Source organism: Camelus dromedarius, unplaced genomic scaffold (genome assembly GCF_036321535.1).
Source record: "Camelus dromedarius isolate mCamDro1 unplaced genomic scaffold, mCamDro1.pat HAP1_SCAFFOLD_29, whole genome shotgun sequence".
In the NCBI taxonomy this organism is placed as follows: domain Eukaryota; kingdom Metazoa; phylum Chordata; class Mammalia; order Artiodactyla; family Camelidae; genus Camelus; species Camelus dromedarius.
Window position 1 is genome coordinate 249,182 of NW_026989784.1, and position 18,206 is coordinate 267,387.

Below are 18,206 nucleotides of genomic sequence, written 5' to 3' on the forward strand. Positions count from 1 at the left end.
ACCTGGGAAGGGGAGCAGAGAAGAATGTCATCTATGTATTTTAATAAAGTAGAGCCTCCAGAACATTTTATATCATCTAAATCAGCTCTTAAGTTTTGTGAGAAGTAAGAAGGACTTTGGTAAAACCCTGGGTCGTTACTGTCCCGGTATATTGTTGCCCTTCCCAAATAAAGGCAAAGAGATACTGATTAGCATTCTCTACAGGGATGCTAAAGAAGGTGCTACATAATTTACTCACAGTGAAAACTTTGGTTTTGATGGGCACAAGGCTAAAAAAGCATGGGGATTAGGAACAACAGGGTGACAAGGTATGACAATTTTGTTTATGGCTTGGAGGTCTTGGGCAAATCTCCATCCGTGGTCATTGGGTTTCTTTTGAGGTAAAATAGGGATGGTACAGGGACTAGTACACGTCTTATAATCATCTTGCTGGCTTAATACACTGGATGGCCTTTATATAGGGTATTGGTTAATTCTGAGGAGGTGCTTTGAGGGATCTGTTTGGATCTTAATAGGAGCTATACTCTGGAATCTGCCAATATCAGTTGAGGATTTTGCCCTGAAGAAGAGTGGCAGCTGATCTAACAGGGACAAATGGTTAAGTTTCCTTAGAATCAGCTCCAGTGCCATCAGAGATGGAGCAAGAGAAAAAAAAGATGTTGAAGGGTCATTTGATTCACTCAGTAGTTGGCTATTTTGGTTGCTGCTATCAAATTCTAGAATTGTTTTCCTTTTTTTGGGAGAAAGAAATTTCAGCATGGTCTTTTTCTATGAAATGTCAGCCCCGTAAATGAGTAGGGGTGGAGGAAATAAGGAGAAAAGGTTGGGTATCTCTTAGAGGGCCTAAACAAAAGGAGATGGGTTTAGAAACAGGAACCTGTTGAAGTTTACTTGAGATCCCCCCCAATTTGAACCCCCTTAGTACTCTGAGGCAGGGGCTGTTTAATACCAGTGGCACTGAGCACTGAGAGTGTAGTTCTGTGTCAGTAAGGTCATAGATGGATTCATTCCCGATCTGGAGAATGTTTCTTCAAGCCAATGAAAAGTGAGGATTTGGAAGAGCCCCCGTAGTTCCTCAGAGCCTCATAACTGGGGGTTAGGAGGGCATTGGAAAGGCTAGTTAGAGGGCTGAAGGTGCCTGGAGTGCTTAAATTTGTGACAGTCTTTTTTCCAATGTCCTGGCTTTTTGCAGTAGTGGCAGAAGCCAGGAGGCTTTTGTTTTTGTTTAGGGGCCTCCATTTTTTTTTTTTCTTTTAGTTTAAAATTGAGGATTTCAGTGGTATTTTAGTTGAATCATCCAGGGTGCAGGCGAGCTGGTTTGCTAAATTAACTAGATCTGGTGTGGATGTAGGTTCCCATTCCATCCCTTTTAACTAGAAGAGAAAGATCCTGGTTTAGCCTGTTTGTGAACATAGAGGTAAAGGCTACCTGAGTGGATTCAGGTAGGGAGACCAGAATTTTCCTTAAAAACAATTTGGAGTTGACTGTGATAGTTGTGCACAGGTTATTTGGGTTTTTGAGGGCAAGCCTGAATCTTATTCCAATCAACAGGTTTTGGGAAAGCCCTAGAGGTTGCCAAATGGAGTCACCTGGCGATTCCCTGAGCCTGACCGCATAATTAAAGCAGCAGGCTGCGGTGGTCTCCTGGTTGTACTCCTGCGGACGCTTCATGATTTTCCCAGTGGGCAGTCTTCGTCCAGGGCTGGGCTTGACTTTTACTGACAAGCATGTAAACCAGCTGACATAAGTCAGAGAAACCAGCTTACGTTTGAGTGTCCATCTTAAATTCCTCAACAAACTCGTGGGGAACTTCTGTTACTTTGGGAAACTCTGACTATAGCTTGTAGTTCAGCTTTAGCCCAGGGAGCGTAAGAAATGAGGAGTTTACCATTTGGCTCCTCAGAGGGCCTGGTTTAAAGGGGCAGGTTTTAATAGGTTCAGGGGAGGAGAAAGTGGGGGAGAAGTTCAGAGAAAAAGGGAAGGTCAGCGAGAGGATTAGAATGAGGACGTAGGGACAGCACGGAAGAGAAGAGGGGCCGGGCCTTGGCACAAGATGGCTGCTGTCCACCTGGAGACATAGAGGATGGGGGAGGGGAAAAAGAGGCCTCAGAAGCTTTCTGTTTTTTCCCCCAATTGTTTATTTGCCTCAGTTAATTTAGAAATGATATTTTGTAAAGAGGTGATTTTAGAGTCTTGAATGCATTTGGAAGCCTCCAGGTAGCAATTAAAATAGGCATCCCATTCAGTCTGTTTAATTTTAAAGCCATGGTCTTCTAATTTAGTTCTCAGAAAAACAAGTTTGGGGAGGTCAAAAGTTCTCCATAATGGCCATTGAAGTTCTAAATCATTTTTTGGTTAAGTTGGTCAATTTAAAATACACATAAGGAGGAAGCATAATTTTTAAACATAAAACCAAAGTCAGGGTCCCAGAAGGGGGTACTCCTGAGAGAATTTAGCAGAGTTGGATTCCATTGCTGAAAATTCAGAAGTTTAGAAAATAGTACTCACTAGAAAGGGTGATGCTGTCTTAAAAACAGATGCCAAATGAAGTCAGAGTGCTTGACCAAAGAGAGGAGCTTGGATCCCAGAGAAGACTTAACTGAACTTAAAGGAAACAGATAACTCACAGAAGGCGAGTGTGCAAGCAGCTCAAGCGAGCACCTCGCACAGTTCTGGGAGTCGTAAGTTCCTCGGGGGCTTGTTGCCTTCGGATCCAATTTCTGAAACCATGTATTGCCAACCTTAAAAATAAAGTGGCCAGTTGTTTTACCAGCCAAATGAGTTTATTTAGGAATAGCAGAGGAATTGCAATTCAGGACAAGCAAACTATGGCAAGCCATAGGCGAGTCTGGAGAACAAAGGAAAGGAGAGTTCTTTTATAGAAAAAAGGAGGAAGTTGGGAGGGACTGTTTTGAGTGGAAGTTTATTGGAGTAGACTGTGAATTCATGGTGGCGGTGGCTTTTCATTGGCCGAGTGTGGTAGTTTCTCATTGGCTGGGCTGTTGCTGGGCAAAGAGAAGATCTTTCTTCCTCCTGCTGGGGTGTGTAAAGTAAGCTTTCTCTTGTTGGAGAGAGAGCAAGGTACATTTCTTCCTGCTGGGGTCTGCAAGTGTGCAAGAGCTCCCCCTTCAGGGCTTCCTGACTCCATTTTAAATGAGATGTCCATTTATTTTCACAGTAGCAAAAAGGTAAGAAGGTATAACACACATATACATATTTATAAAATATGTATAGAAGTATATGTCAGTTAAAAGTGCACTTTTGGGTGTGTGCATATCCTAAGGCTTTGTTTTCTGAATGTTTACTCTTAGCCAAGCTCTGTGCCAAATAGTTTACATGCATTATCTCATTTAATATTTGCAACAGCCTCATGAGTTATTATTATCCCCATTTCACAGACCAGAATCCAAGACTCAAAAATGTTACATGATTTGCACAAGTTTATACACTAATAAGTGGTGTGGTTGGGGTTCAAACCCAATGTGTCTGACTTTTAAGCTCATGCTCTTTTCCAATATGTATTTGTGTCTCTTATTTAACCAGATACTAACTTTGTCCCAAAAGTTCAGATTCAGAATAAAAGAAAAAAGAGTGAAAAATATGAAAATGGTTGTGTGAATAGCAAAACCGGATCATCCATGAATACCAAGGATCTATTTTGTTGTATATGTGCACTGGGAATAGAGAGTTAGTCCTCAGACTCTGCTGCTCACTCTGTATTTGATTCAGAACATGAAACACAGCATTTCAGTGACAGTTGCATTCCCCCCTTCCCCAGCTGAAGACCGCCTTATGGGCGAGTTACTTTATGGTGTGGTCCTTTAGATATCTTGGTAGCTAAGAAGGAACTCCCAGAGTTATAATATGTTCAAGCAGCAGATGAGCCACCAAGGAAGTCTATGAGGCTTCATTCATTTTTTAAAAATTTTATTTTAGTTTTTAAAAATTTTATGTTGTAGTTGATTTACGTTATTAGTTTCAGGTGTACAGCAAAGTGATTCAGTTATACATATATATATTTTTTTCAGATTCTTTTCCGTTATATATTATTACAAGAAATTGAATATAGTTCCCCATGCTGTACAGTAGATCCTTGTTGTATGTCTGTTTTATATATAGTAGTGTGTATCTGTTAATCCCAAACTTCTAATTTATCCCTCCTACCCCCTTTCCCCTTTGGTAACCATAAGTTTGTTTTCTCTGTCTGTGACTCTGTTTCTGTTTTGCAAATAAGTTCATTTGTGTCGTTTGTTTTTAGATTTCACATAAAAGTGATATCATGTGATATTTGTCTGACTTCATTTAATATGATAATCTCTAAGTCCATCCATGTTGCTGCAAATGGAATTGTTTCATTCTTATGGCTAATAGTCCATTGCATATATATACCACATTTTCTTTATCCAGTCATCTGTTGATGGACATTTAGGTTGTTTCCATGTCTTGGCTATTGTAAATAGTGCTGCTATGAACACTGGGGTGCAGGTGTCTTCTCAAATTATAGTTTTCTCTAGATATATACCCAGGAGTGGGCTTGCTGCATCATATGATAAGTTTATTTTTAGTTTTTAAAGAAACCTGTGAGGCTTCATTCTTAAGAAACTCCAGATTGAGAAAACCACTTATCCTGAACAGCTGAGCCATTCACCTCTCACGAGCTCTGACAGTTCCACGATTTTGCAAAACATACACAAGTTACAAGTTAATTTCACCTGCAGCAGAACCCTACTTTGTAGGTGTTTCTGCAGCCCCTTAGACTCCATCAGAGTTTTTCTTAGGCACTCAGTACTTTTGTTTCACAGCATTTCTTACAATTGTAGTTCACTGTATGATTTTTTTTAAAATGCCTATCTCCATGCTAGACTATGAACTTGGGGTGGACAGGGACCGTGTCTGTTGCTCAGTGTTGCACCTTACCTGCAGTGCTTAAAACCCTGTGACCAACACATAGCTGGCACTCAATTAATATTTATTGAGGCAAGAATAAATGAATGGAATCTGATAGAAGACGAGACACATGCAACCATGTAGCAGATTTGGTCTGAATTTATGCCACAGAGATTCCCATCTTAGATTTTAAGCATGGCACTAGTTCAATACCCCTTTCACGACCTAACACCTCTGGGGGTTTTATGTGATGGAGGGCAAGTCTGTTCGCTTGGTGATTACAGGAGGACAGATACAGTATTTACTAGCCTTAGCAACTCTGGAGCAAATGTGGTCCCTGGAGAAGATAAACCCAGCCGTTATCTCGCAGCAAAGCCACACAGGCATCAAGGCCGTGACTCACATTCCTGTGGTCAGGAGCCCTGGAGTTTTCAAGGATAATTTATGGTGACACTGATGAGACAGAGTTCATTTAAATACTGTAACTGCTGAAGCATTCTGAAGTGGAAAAGTCAGCTCATGGTGGAGTAGATACCTCGTTGACCCCTTTTCACTCTCTGATACACCATTGTTTCAAGTATTTACTCTAAAATACTTGAGTCCTAAAGTGACCCAGGAGAGATGAACTGACCACGGCTGCTTAACGCGTGGAGGATTTGATTTCTGAAAACGAAGCACACGCTCATCTTTACTCAGCCCATTGTTCTTTGATTGGTTAAATGATGCTATTAATGGAGAACTGTGATAGCAAAAAATAAATGTTTTATACAGTGCTAGAAAAAGCTTTAGGGGAAAATTTTAGCAAAAGAACAGATTCTTTCTTGTTTCTGTAGAAACCAGTAGTGATCAGGAGGAGCGAGGTGTTCTTTCAAGTGTACATGGTAGTAAGGCCAGCTCAGCAGTCCCCAGCGCACTGGAGGGCTGGTTAAAGACCCACTATCGGCGGGGAGAGCCTCTGTCTGCGTCCTTTTGATCTCACTGGGAGTGAGGGACAGCTTGCTGGAAATTCCGGCTTCCCCATGGGCTGAGTCGGGCTGCAGTCCACAGTTGCTCAGCATCATAAAGCCAGAAAGGCTCTTCACAGGAATCTCTTGTTGAAAGAGGAAGAGAAGGATAAACATAAGGAAAGCTCTAATATCAGCTGTCAACAGGCCTTTAAACGTGCTCCTTGCCATCGAGCAGTAAATGCCCTGGTCATGTCCCAGCCAGATTACCGACCAACTGGCCAAGGCAGGCATTGGAGCCATTGAGGGGAGGATAATTTGTTGCCCTTCCAATTTGTCTACTTCCATAAAATCTTTTTGTAAATGAAATTAGAATTAAATGTCTCCTTTTTAGTTTCATTTGTAAAGCTGTTACATTCTTGACAAGTGAACGTTGAGCAAGACTTAAATCAAATTCTGAGGCAAATACTTTTCTAAAGCCTAATCAATACTACAGCTTTAAAATGATTTCTCTAGTCTTTTAAATGAAGTTTAGGTCAAATGTAATGACAGGATGAAGCAGGCGTATTTTGCTTCAATCTGACATGCCCCAGAAGGTAAGAGGAATATCTAGTAACTGACAAAAGGGTTTTCCTTTTGCTTGACATTTACTTTGTATGTAAACAATCCAGTATATTGGCATGTCAGTGTATTAGTTGGTGGTGGTCCAAAACATGATGTGAATTCAGATAGTATTTCTTTCTGCTCACACATACACACTCTTGATCAACAAGAGAACATTTATTGCAGTCTTGCCTTGCAGTTGGCAGAACAGAATGAATCATTTTGAAATATAAACTTCCTCAGATCTAAAATATATCACTGGAAAACACAAGACATAAGGGGAATAGATTATGAAATAAAAGGAACATATTTAGGAGTCTGTAGGTTATAAACATTATAGGTGGCCATTAATAAAATACTTGGACAAATGTACGGGACTGCCGTTAGTGAGCAGGTGCTAAAAGCTGGGTAACTTCCTTGGAGCTGGACTTTGGAAGCAGCATTTTGCAATGTGGAAGGGACTGAAGTGGCCTCTTACTGGCTGTGTGATGCCAGGTAAGTCACTTTCCCTCTCTGAACTGCAGTTTCCGCATCTGTAAAAAGGTAATTATACAAATGATGGTGATGTTGGTGGTGATGAGGAACATGAGGAGGAGGTGGAGAAGAGTGTCTCCCTGATTGGGTTCTCTAAGTTTTAAGAGAATTCTAGAAAACTCTGCACATAGAGGGTACACATGTTGCTTCCCCCTCCCCTAAAAGTAACCAGATTAATACTGAGCATTTCTCCTTTACCAAGCTTGCAGCTGTCATCTTTCTGCTGTTAAATGAGGACTAAAGTTTTGCTAAAATGTCCTTTGGCAGAAAAGTAAACAAACTTCCGTAAATGGGAGATGTACATGGAATGAGAAATACGCTGTATTTTCTTGAATCTTTTATTTCAGATTTTTTTCCCCTGGGAGTAAAGTTAGGGTGCAAAATCTATCAAGTCCTTCTATGAATTTAAGATGCAAAAAACCCTTGAGATTTGCTGTGACAGACCCAGAGCTTTTCTGGAGAACTGTGTGTGTGTTTGACCCCTGGGGCTGAAGTCATAGTATCAGCCCCATGTGACATCAGTGTCCAGAAGCTCTTCTTATTCATGGATGGGCCTTGGTTGCCCAGCACACATAATAAAGGCTCAAGAAATATTTGTTGAATGAATAAATGACAATATTATGAAATTAAGTTAAAAATGTAATGCTTACCAAACAAGTCTCAATACATTTGTTTCAGTAATTTTTTTCTTCCACATAATTGTGTGTAATATCAGCCCACAGGCAATGTATGAAAAAGGAATAACTGGAGATAAAATTGTAAGAATTTGTCTCTAGCTCACTGGCCTCGTTGATTTCTACCAGTATCTCCTACCAACCTGATTGATTGTGTTAGTGTTGGGCTTAATTTTGACTGCATCAGGATGCAGACTGTTTACAATTTCTACCAACCAAAGAGCCCAGCATATATTTGTGGTGGTTTGTAATCTCCAAACAGTCATCATCATCATCATTTAGCCTATTTTGAACCCCACTAGTTATATAGCATCACAATATCTACATGGTTATAGTCCTTCAATACACTTCTGATAAAATTTCATATCACCCAATAAGACATCTGCATTATTTATAAAGAATGAGTTGGAGTGAGGAGGCGGTTATGATTTCTTCACTGATTTCTTGACTTATTTAGCTCACAAACTCGTCAGTTTGACCCAGACAACCATTACTCTTCCTTTATTACACACAGCACGCACAGCCGGAACAAGACTTGGAAGTCTCATAACATTTAGTAAAGTAGAAATGTGCATCTTCAGGGAAGAAATGTGGAATGCATACTCTGCATTGTTCCTTTTCATCTCAAAGATGTCGCTACTGACTATGAGGATGGTCTGGGTGTGCAGATGTGACTGGAATGGCCACCGCAGGACATGACAACCCTTCCACCTGAGATAACAACAGTTTTTACCCTTTGCTTAGTGCCTGGAGTTGTGGATTAGTTTCCTAAGACTGCCGTCACAAACTACCACACACCGTATTTGTGGCTTAGAACAATGGAAATGTATTCTCTCCCAGTTCTGGAGGCTGAAAGTCCAAGATCAAGATGTCAGCGAGGTCAGGCTCCCTGTAAAGGCTCGAGAGAAAGAGCTTCTAGTAGCCTCAGGGGCTCCTTGGCTTGAAGAGGCATTGCACCACCCTCTGTCTTTAGCATCATCCCCTTCTTCCTGTCTCATCACGTGGCTCTCCCTCCGCACATGCCTGTCTCTGTCCAGAGTCCCATTGTTATAAGGAAACCAGTTATATTGGATTACGGTCCACCCTAATGAACTCATCTTAACTTGATCCCCCATAAAGATCCTGTTTCCAAATACGGTTGCATCCTGAGGTACTGGGAGCTAGGAGTCCAACAGATTTTTTTTTTTCAGGGGAGACACAATTCAACCCAGAACGAACTGTCATCCCCAAAGTTTATTTGCAGCTGTGCCTCTGATACTTGTGGTCCAGATGAAGCCTTAGATCCAAAAAGCAACTCCAGTCTTTGGAGCAGCTTGCTGGGCAAGCCTATGGGCTACTTAATTGTTGCCCAGGCCCCACTGTTAGTCCATTTAACCTGATATCTTGCTTCTGTGGATCCTTAAAGTTGGACATGGTTACCATGCCTAATTAGCTGCTGCAGCATTTCTTTCCAAATATTCTAGAACTCAGATTTGTTGCTAATTCAGCCTGGATCGCCCTCTACCTTGCCCCTCACTGCAGTTAGTCTAGGGTTGATGAGTTTAGCTAGATCCAAATGATATCAAGAAAATTTAAACTTCTGGGCAAATTTAATTTAAATGGGAAAGCAGATGGCAAAGCAGTCTTGGAGGGGAAAGTAAAAGGTAAGATTGATTAAAGAGAGCACTTCTAAAAGTCTTACGGTTATACTGTATTCCTGTGGGAAAAGCTGCTAACCCAAATACTCCGAGCCAAATAATACCAATTAAAAAAGAAACAACACTGAGTTCACTTACTCAAAAGCAGGCATTCACAATGTAGCATGATCATTCTAAAGCTACTAAAAGGCTTCCTGGGAAGTTTGAGGAGGTTAATTGTCCTAAGGATGGATAGACACCTAACAGGGCATTTATGGTCCAATCTAACAAAGGATCAGCACCGAGTGAGAGGGTCAGTGGTAGCAGGACTGATGTCTCTAGGCCCATCTGCAAACAGGAAGCACTTTTAGAAATTATGAAAAAAAGATTGTTCAGTCTGAGGCATTAGTGATTATTTGACTATAAAATTAATAGGGAGCTTCAAAGGGCACCATCAAGAAATGGAAAAGACATCCTGCAGAATGGGAGAAAATATTTGCAGATTACGTATCTGATGAGGTACTAGTATTCAGAATACATAAAGAACAGATACAACTCATTAATCAAAAGAGAAATGACCTGAATTAAAAATGAGCAAAACCCCTGAGTAAACACTTTTCCAAAGAAGATACACAAAGGACCACTAAACACATGAAAGGATGTTCAACATCCTTAGCCATCAGCGAAATGCAAATCAGAATCACACAGATACCACTTCACATACTCTGAGATGGCTGTACTCTAAAAGATTGACAGCATAAAGTGCTGGTAAGGATGTGGAGATATTGGAATCCTTATACATTGATGATAAGAATGTAAAATGGTGCAGCTACTGTGGAAAAGTTTGGCAGTTTCTCAAAAAGTTAAACATAGAGTTACCATTTGACCCAGCAATTCCACACCTAGATGTATATCCAAGAGAATTGAAAACATATGTCTACACAAAACTTTGTATGCAAATGTTCAGAGAACATTATTCACAATAGCCAAAAACTGGAAACAACCCAAATGTCCATCAACTGATGAAAGGATATACAGAGTATATTTTATCCATACAATGGGATTTTATTCAGCCACAAAAAGGGAATGAAGTGTTGATACATGCTACAACATGGATGAACCTTGAAAGCATTATGCTAAGTGCAAGAAGGCAGACCCCAAAGGTCATATAGTGTACAATTCCATTTATATAAAATAGCCAGAATAGGCAAATCCGTAGAGTGGTTACCAGGAGCTGAGGGAAGGGCAGAATGGAGAAGGGCTAATAGGTACAGACAGGATTTCTTTGGGGATGATGAAGATGTCCTGGAATTCAGTAGTGGTGTTGACTGCACATCTCTGTGACTATCCAAGAATCTCTGAAGTATATACTTTAAAATGGTGAACTGTGTTTATGTGAATTGTATCTCAGTAGAGCTGTTACCAAAAAAAGGTTCACTGGGCAGCTTTAACGTTCATTGATGATTCACTGAAACTGTAGCCAGATCCACTGTTTACAACTTAGCCCAAGAAAATGTTTTCCAGGGAGGAGTATTTTATCACTGGCATTTAGAGTTGCTGCTCCATGGTGGGAATAAATAGCAGACAGACTTGAAAAAATATTGTTAGGGAAATCACATTGGAACACATTAATCAGTCTAGTTAGGTAAGAATCACCAAGCTTCTGGAAGAGATACACGGAACGGTTTCAGTGTTGGGCCGGCGAGCAGTGACAGACAGTGGTTTGCTGGCTTTCTAGTTGGACGATCAACCATTTAGCTTCCTTCAAGCCTCTGGGACCCTGATCCCCAGCAGTTCCACTAGAGGGGGAGCAAGCGAGATAAAGAGATTTGCAATGAGTGTGGTGAGTTACCAGCCTGGAGGAAATACACTGTGAAAGGGATAGGAACTTGAAATTCTGGGCTAGCATGTCTGTGAAATGCAAGTCGATACTAACCTTGTGCCCTTTAAAATGGTGATAAAGACAAAATGTTTGTCCTCGAGAAGAGCATGGAAAAGATATGAAAATTATAATCTGTTTGAGTTGAATGTCAAGGTTATTTTGAATTACATTAAAAAAAAAAAGCATGTGAGGAGGCAGTTTCCCATCTCTTTTATTGCCACACATGGGGACCTTTCCTTTCCTGGAAACAAGTTCAGGTTGAATAATGTTGAGATTTCCCATTTTAGCCCCTGGAAAGGGAAACTAAAAGATGTTAAAAAAAAAAGGAATATCTTACATAATTGAAGAGAAAGAAAAATCATAATGGAACAATAAAATCAGTATTAGCTGTCGCATTGTGGTCTGACAATTGAAACGAAGAATGTGTGGCAAATTTTCATTTCTTAGAATCCAAACTGAAAGGCTTAAAGCTGGATTTTCCCCCCTTAGCATCGTGTACTCTGCCTCGATAAGGAGGAGACAAAGGATGAGCCAACAATCTTTTAAGAGAATAAATATAGAGGTTATATCAGAAGGATAGTGGAGATTTAGCCCAATCTACATTTCCCACAGCAGCATCTGGGTTTACGATGACCTGAATCATCCAAGGAGAGGATAAATAGTGTTCAGGAAGGATTAAGAACAACTGGATTTTATCATCATCTGAGTCCTGAGAATGGGTAACCCAAGTCTGTAGGCTTCTGAAAATATTCGGTGCTTTGCAGCAGTTTGTTTATTCTTGATAGTACACCTTTAATTCTCACCAATAGATTAACTGTGGAGATTACTTCCGGCCCTCCCGCCCTGGTGACAAAGGGGAGTGTTGAAGCTTTGTGAATGAATCTGACTGAATAGCCCTAGAAGTGTTGGTGTTGACAAAGCCAAAGTTAGTGGCTGCTTCATTATGATTCATGGCCTCTTGTAGGGGGCAGCGCAGCAGACGGAGCCACGACCACAGCTCTGGGTCTGGTTGCTTTGATCCTAGTCAGTGACCTGGAAATCCCTCTTTGTAATAGGAGCACATGGACTGGTTCTGTAGCACGGCAACTTGTTTATTCTGGTTTGAGTCAAACTGTTCGCGGAAGGGGATGTGACTGAGGATGCTGCATTCCAGGCAGGCACGGCGGGCTGAATTGGTGGTGCTGTCCCCCTGCCCTTGTGCTTCATGAAGATGACTGAACAATTCAGTGCTGGGTGGCTTTGGCCTTAGCATTTACTCATCTGCTAATATCTAGTAATTTGTAACTGCCATTTACTGGTGCTGGATCATGCTCTTTACTTACCTTGTTATTTAATCCTCAGCAAAAAGCTAAAAAGTATGAATTGTTATTTCCATTTTAGAGATGAGGAAGCTGAGAGTCTCAGAAGTCCTTATGGATAGTACCATTACCTGCCCCTGTGGGGATATTGTGCAGATTCACGAATATGTGCGTAGTGCTGGGGGATTGGTGTGTGTGCGTGTGCGTGTGCACATGTGCATTCGTGTGTGACTGGTAGCTGAGCACATGCCTGGGACCCGAAAAGGGCATGAGGGTCCTCAGTAAATGAGAGCCCTGCTTCTTTTGTCTTGAACAGCACTGAGTATTTTGCCAGTGCCTCAGAGGTTCAATAGATAGTAGTTGAATTGAATTAAAATCTCACTAAGTAGATTTTCCCAGTTAGCTTTCCTTCTGTAATTAGCTTTCTGACAATTTGTGTGGTAATTGGTTGATGGAAAGAATAATTAATAATAATGGTTGTTTATTTGTGGGGTAAGCATTTATCACAGTTTTCACTCCTTTCCATCAGCATTTAATTCACAAAAAGGCACAGAAGTTAACTATAGAGAAATGATATTACTGAATATTGAATAGTAATTACAATACATGGTATGTTTTCCCTTTAATTAGCAAATAGGCTGTTCATTATGTTTTAGATAATTGTTACATATCATTTGATTTTATTTCTTTATCACTTGTGGCAGGTGATTACATTTTCACAGGGTATAATTTTTTATCACATTATTTTGAAATTTGATTGCAAGATTATGCAGTACAGAATTCAGTGTATTCAGATCACCCTGATTTCTCTCATAGTCTTTGCTTCTGGAAAATTTGCACTTCTTTTTTCTTCCCTGTATGTGTGTGATAAATAAGAATTCAGTATCAATGAAGCTGAAAAATTGTGCAAATCTTTTGAAATGCCCTGAATCAGGGACCTGGGAACTTGAACTTGGAAACTTCTGTGTCTCATTGCAGTAGCCATCTCTGAAAATTAGTCTCTTTTGCTCAGAAAGGCAAAGAATAATGTAAGATACAGCAATATAAAATGGTATATAAGCCAATATATTATATAAGCATTACACGATGCTATACTATAATGTAATGTACAACGATATTATAATATGTGCAAATGAAAATAAATGCAAATGTTGTGTCTGAGCGTCTGAAACCCCTGAAGGAGCTCAAGAGTGTGGAGTGATAGCTGCTAGCTTTCCTCTCCCCGGTCTTTGAGTAATTGGGTTGATAATGCCCCTCATTGCCCCACTACAGGATTGACACCGTGAGTTTAGCTTTGACAGGAAGTCAGTAGCAGTGTGCGTGTTGCTTGAATACACTCAGACCTCCCTGTCTCCACTTTGATAATGTTATTTATGATGAAGGCAAGATCACAGGCTGCACAAATTATGGTTATTCTGGTATTCAGGCATCAGCAGATACGGCACCCAGATGCCTAGTCACAATTTGTCTTATTAACTTGATTATCTGGTTTCCTCCAAGTTCTGCAATGTCTAAATGGCAGCCTTTGGTGGGGGGCAGTGGGGGTGCAGATTTCGTAGAATTAGTTCTGTTCTATGCGAGGCAACTGACTTGGTTGAAATGAGATCCTATCAGAGGACTGAGCAGAGGCTACAATTTTATGGTCTTAGAAAGATTGTTAAGATATTAAATGTGAAGCGAAACTCTTTCATTCCCTCATATCATTTTGTTCCAAGGAGTTTAAATAATACTGTTTAATGCTATCAGGATGATGTCAGGACTTCAAGGGAATAAGTTTCCTATTTAGATTTGGTCATGCAGTCTGCTTAACAGCTGGTCCCTTTATCACGGCATGTTGCGGTTCCCAGCATTCCTTAGGGCATGCAGGGAGAGTGGCATGGACCTCTTGAATAATTAATACGGTTTTCAGAGCAGTAGCCATGGAAACCCAAGCAGTGTCACATATTTGGATTATAAGAATTAGGCACATTTTGAATGGAACGTTTAACCAAAAGAGGTGGCTGTCCCCTAAGGACAGAAGCATTTCCCCCAGTTCCCCCGGCTCAATGAAATGAATATGGGTTTATTTATTTATTGGTTTTGAAGTGTGCAAAACTCATCCATGCTTCATGGTAAAGTATTTTTATATTTTTGTGTTTGAATTGCTTACCTGATTTCTTTTCCCCTATATTTGAATTCTCTGTTTAATTGAGATGTTTTCACATGCAAGCTTCTGTTTTTATACTTTATCTAGTGCTGTTCATGATCACAGGTTATTACTTTTGTATTAAAGAGAAAATGCAGAACTTAATTTACAATAAAATAGCCTAGACGACTCACTGTGTGGAGTGTCTCTAAGGTACCACATCCTTTCTAATGCTGCCCCAAACCTCTGATGATATTAGGATGTGGGATTTTCAAGAGTCTTAGACAATTGCTATTCACCAGAAAGACTACTGTTTCCCCCTGACATTTCTAGACCTGTTCTGTTAGATCAGTTGTATGGCTCTTTTTTTTATTTGTCTCAAAAAGTGTCTCTTCAGAATCAATATCGTCATTACGTTGGATGTGTGTGTGTGTGTGTGTGTGTGTGTGTGTTTGTGTCTATAAGAACTCAACCAGGCAATAGCAGAAAGCTATCATCCAGTCTTCAGTAATAGTGTACGTGTAAAGAATAAGAATAAATGGAAGTTATTTATAGAGTGTAAACCCTCTGCTTTCACAAGCCATGTTACACTGTTATTTGCTCAGGTTTGTTCCACAAACAGCGTCAGTGTCTAGGACTCCCAAGCCTCTGCTTTCCTCGACCGATGAAGGAAGTGATTAGCAAGACCATTAACCAAGACTAGAAGATTAAAGAGGATTAAGGAAAGCAAAGACCTATTTTTGTTGCTGCTTTTAGTTTTCCGCCTGCTATTTGAAATGGACTTTCTCACAGAAATCTGCTGTCTTGTGGAAGCCCACACAGGTCTGGACTGTTCTGTTGCGTGGCCCCCGGTGCCCAGCAGCCCTGAGTGGTGGGGTCCTCCGTGGAGCCCCCGGCTCCGCCCTTGTCTTACGGTGATCCTTTCTCTCGGGTGAACACACCCGGCCGGATTGTCTTTCCCCCAACCGTCCTGACAACAGTGCCGCAGCGTCTCGCTTGCATCGGGTCCCACCTACTTTCCACCTCTCAGCCTGTGCCTGGGCTTTAGTTAGGATTCTGACTGTATTGCTGGCCCGGCTTCCATCCATCTGTTGAGAAGTCGCAGCTCCTCTGCGATTCTTTTTGGAATTACCAGACAGACGCCGCGCCGAGGCTGCAGCAAAAGCCCCAGCTCCCTCCCCTGGTGCCTCCGTCGTCAGCGCAGTAGGCTCCTGTTTGTATTTAGTCGTGTGCTGCACTTATTGTAGCCCTTGGTCTTTAAATTTTTCTGTGAACTGATCCAGTCAGAAGATTCCCAGTACCTCTAATTCAAAGTGTCCTTTCTTATATTATTTTGCTCGTGGGTTTTGATTTTGGAAATTTGCAGTTGTGTCTATGAAGTTTACCTGCTTGCAGGGGCTTGTTGGCTTATTCCCGTATACCTCTGCTGTGTCCCGAAGGCTGTCTCTTTGACATCCCCCCTCTCCTTTCCCTGCTTCGTTGTTTCTTAAGGGCCCAGCCGTCATTTACAGTGGCTTCCCAGCATCCTCCCTCCCCTCCCATCACTTTTTCATGCTTGCCCCCCACCTCCCTGAAACTGAGAGGTTCTTGTTCTTAAGGAGGAAGACCCTATCTTATTTCTTTTTCTGTCTGTAGCCCTTTGGACAGTGTCCAGCACAGAGGTGGCACTCCATAAATGCTCTTGGCACCGTTGGTTCCGTTTCAAACTCTGTAAAGATTGATAAGCTGCTTTGTTTGGTTACCTTGAATAATTGTTGCGACCTCTAGATATGATCTATTTGGGGATAAAAAAAAATCACATCACAGGACACCATGTTCGTCACCTAGGTAGCACTCTGCAGGATGAAGATATTTGAATACAGACTGTGAAACACATTGATTTTTAAAAATTGAGCTATTTTGAAATACCTCACTTTAGTACGCATGTTCATTGAAGAAGAAAAGAAAAAGGTGGAGGGCATCTAGTGACTTAAATGTTATTAGAATCTGGCCTCTCAGTCCAATGATTTAGATGGGTACCCCTCCCCAACAAAAAAAATGACCACTGTCACCTTAATTAATTGCAAATAAAAAGATCTCCCCTGGGGAGGGGCTCCAGGGGCTTCCCCAGAAAGGACACCATTGCAGACTTTGTTTCTAGGCTGAAGTCACCTCCACTTGAGCTGAGGCTGGGCTAGTACAGTAGCTGAGCTGTTTTGAAGCATCGGATGCCAGGGCTCTTGTAAACTCATGGGAAAATGTGTCTGCGATCAGGAATGCCACAGCAGACACAATCCAATAGTAATTTGAAATAAAAATGTTTTTGTTTTGACAATGAAGCACCATTCTTATTCTCCATGAGCTGAACTGAAAACCCAAGTTGGTCTGTAATTGATGGCTGAAATGGCTGAATACAGCCTCCGTATTTGTTACCAGGTTGTCACCAATATATTTTGTCTGTAAATAACATTGGAGTCGTACCCACATCTCTCTGGAGCTAAATTTTACCTGAGACGCACATGCACAATTTTCTCTGAGTTCAGTGCAAGGCCAAGCACAATTTAGTTCAGTGAATAACAGGCTTTTATCAGCAACACGTATATCACAGCCGCACGTGTTTTGAAAAATAAAGTGATTGTTGTCATTTGCCATCGTAAAGAGTCGTCTGTAGTAATATAGTTAAATGATGCTATTAGTCATTTATGCCCTCAGTATAAGTGCCGTTTCATGTTTGTTTTATTAAATGTAATAGTACAGCGAGAATCTTTTGATGCTCAGGGACCGAAATGCAAAGTGGACTAAATACAATTAAAGAGTGATCACAGTGTGCAGTGTGTGGAAACCAAGTTAAAATACTTTGATATTTTGTGACTGTGCCTAGAAAGCTTGTCATGAAACTACCAGCTGGGCTTTACTGCATTCAGTCTGCAAGGCAGTTGAATAACCATGACAAAATGTGAATATTTCTTTAGTGTAAATATTGTGAGGTGCTGTGAATGATCAGCAGAAGGCACGGGATTGGGTGTGGGGTTCTTGGTGGGCTGGGAGTGACAAGGAAAGGATGGGCAGTGTTTCTTTTGCAGTTACATTAAGCCAGTTTCCTTTGGGCCCCGCATCTGTAGCATAAATTTTAGGGATAACATGTGGCTTTTTAAAATTTTCCAGCACTGAGCTGGGTTACTTCTGTCTCCTCTGCTGCCAAGTTAGTGTTTGCTCAGAGACTGCGATCTGAGCCAAACATGCTTCACTGCTTCTAAGTAAGGTACAGCTATGGACCTGGCACTTAAGTTACTTCTTCAAGAAGCGCTCGATTGGCCTGGGTGAACTTGCCCGTTCATACCCGGTGTCTTTGTGCCTAGCCCTCCCATTTGCCAGATGGCTGCTACTGGTTTTGAGTCAGTGAGTGTTTGTGTTTATCACATGGGACTTAGCTTCCAAGACGCTCTGCTTCTAGGGGGCTGATTCTTGGAACAAGCCCCATCCCGTTTTGGTAAAAGAATTCCAAATAAAATTTCTGGGTCGATGGATATTTCTTTTAAGGTAAAATTAGTTAAAATAAAATGAAACATATATGTTTCTCGTTCTTTAAAATAATCATTTCATAAGTTGTGGAAAGGCAAAAACATGTTTTTTGAGGAAATTATTTGAAGTTACTCACTTTGTT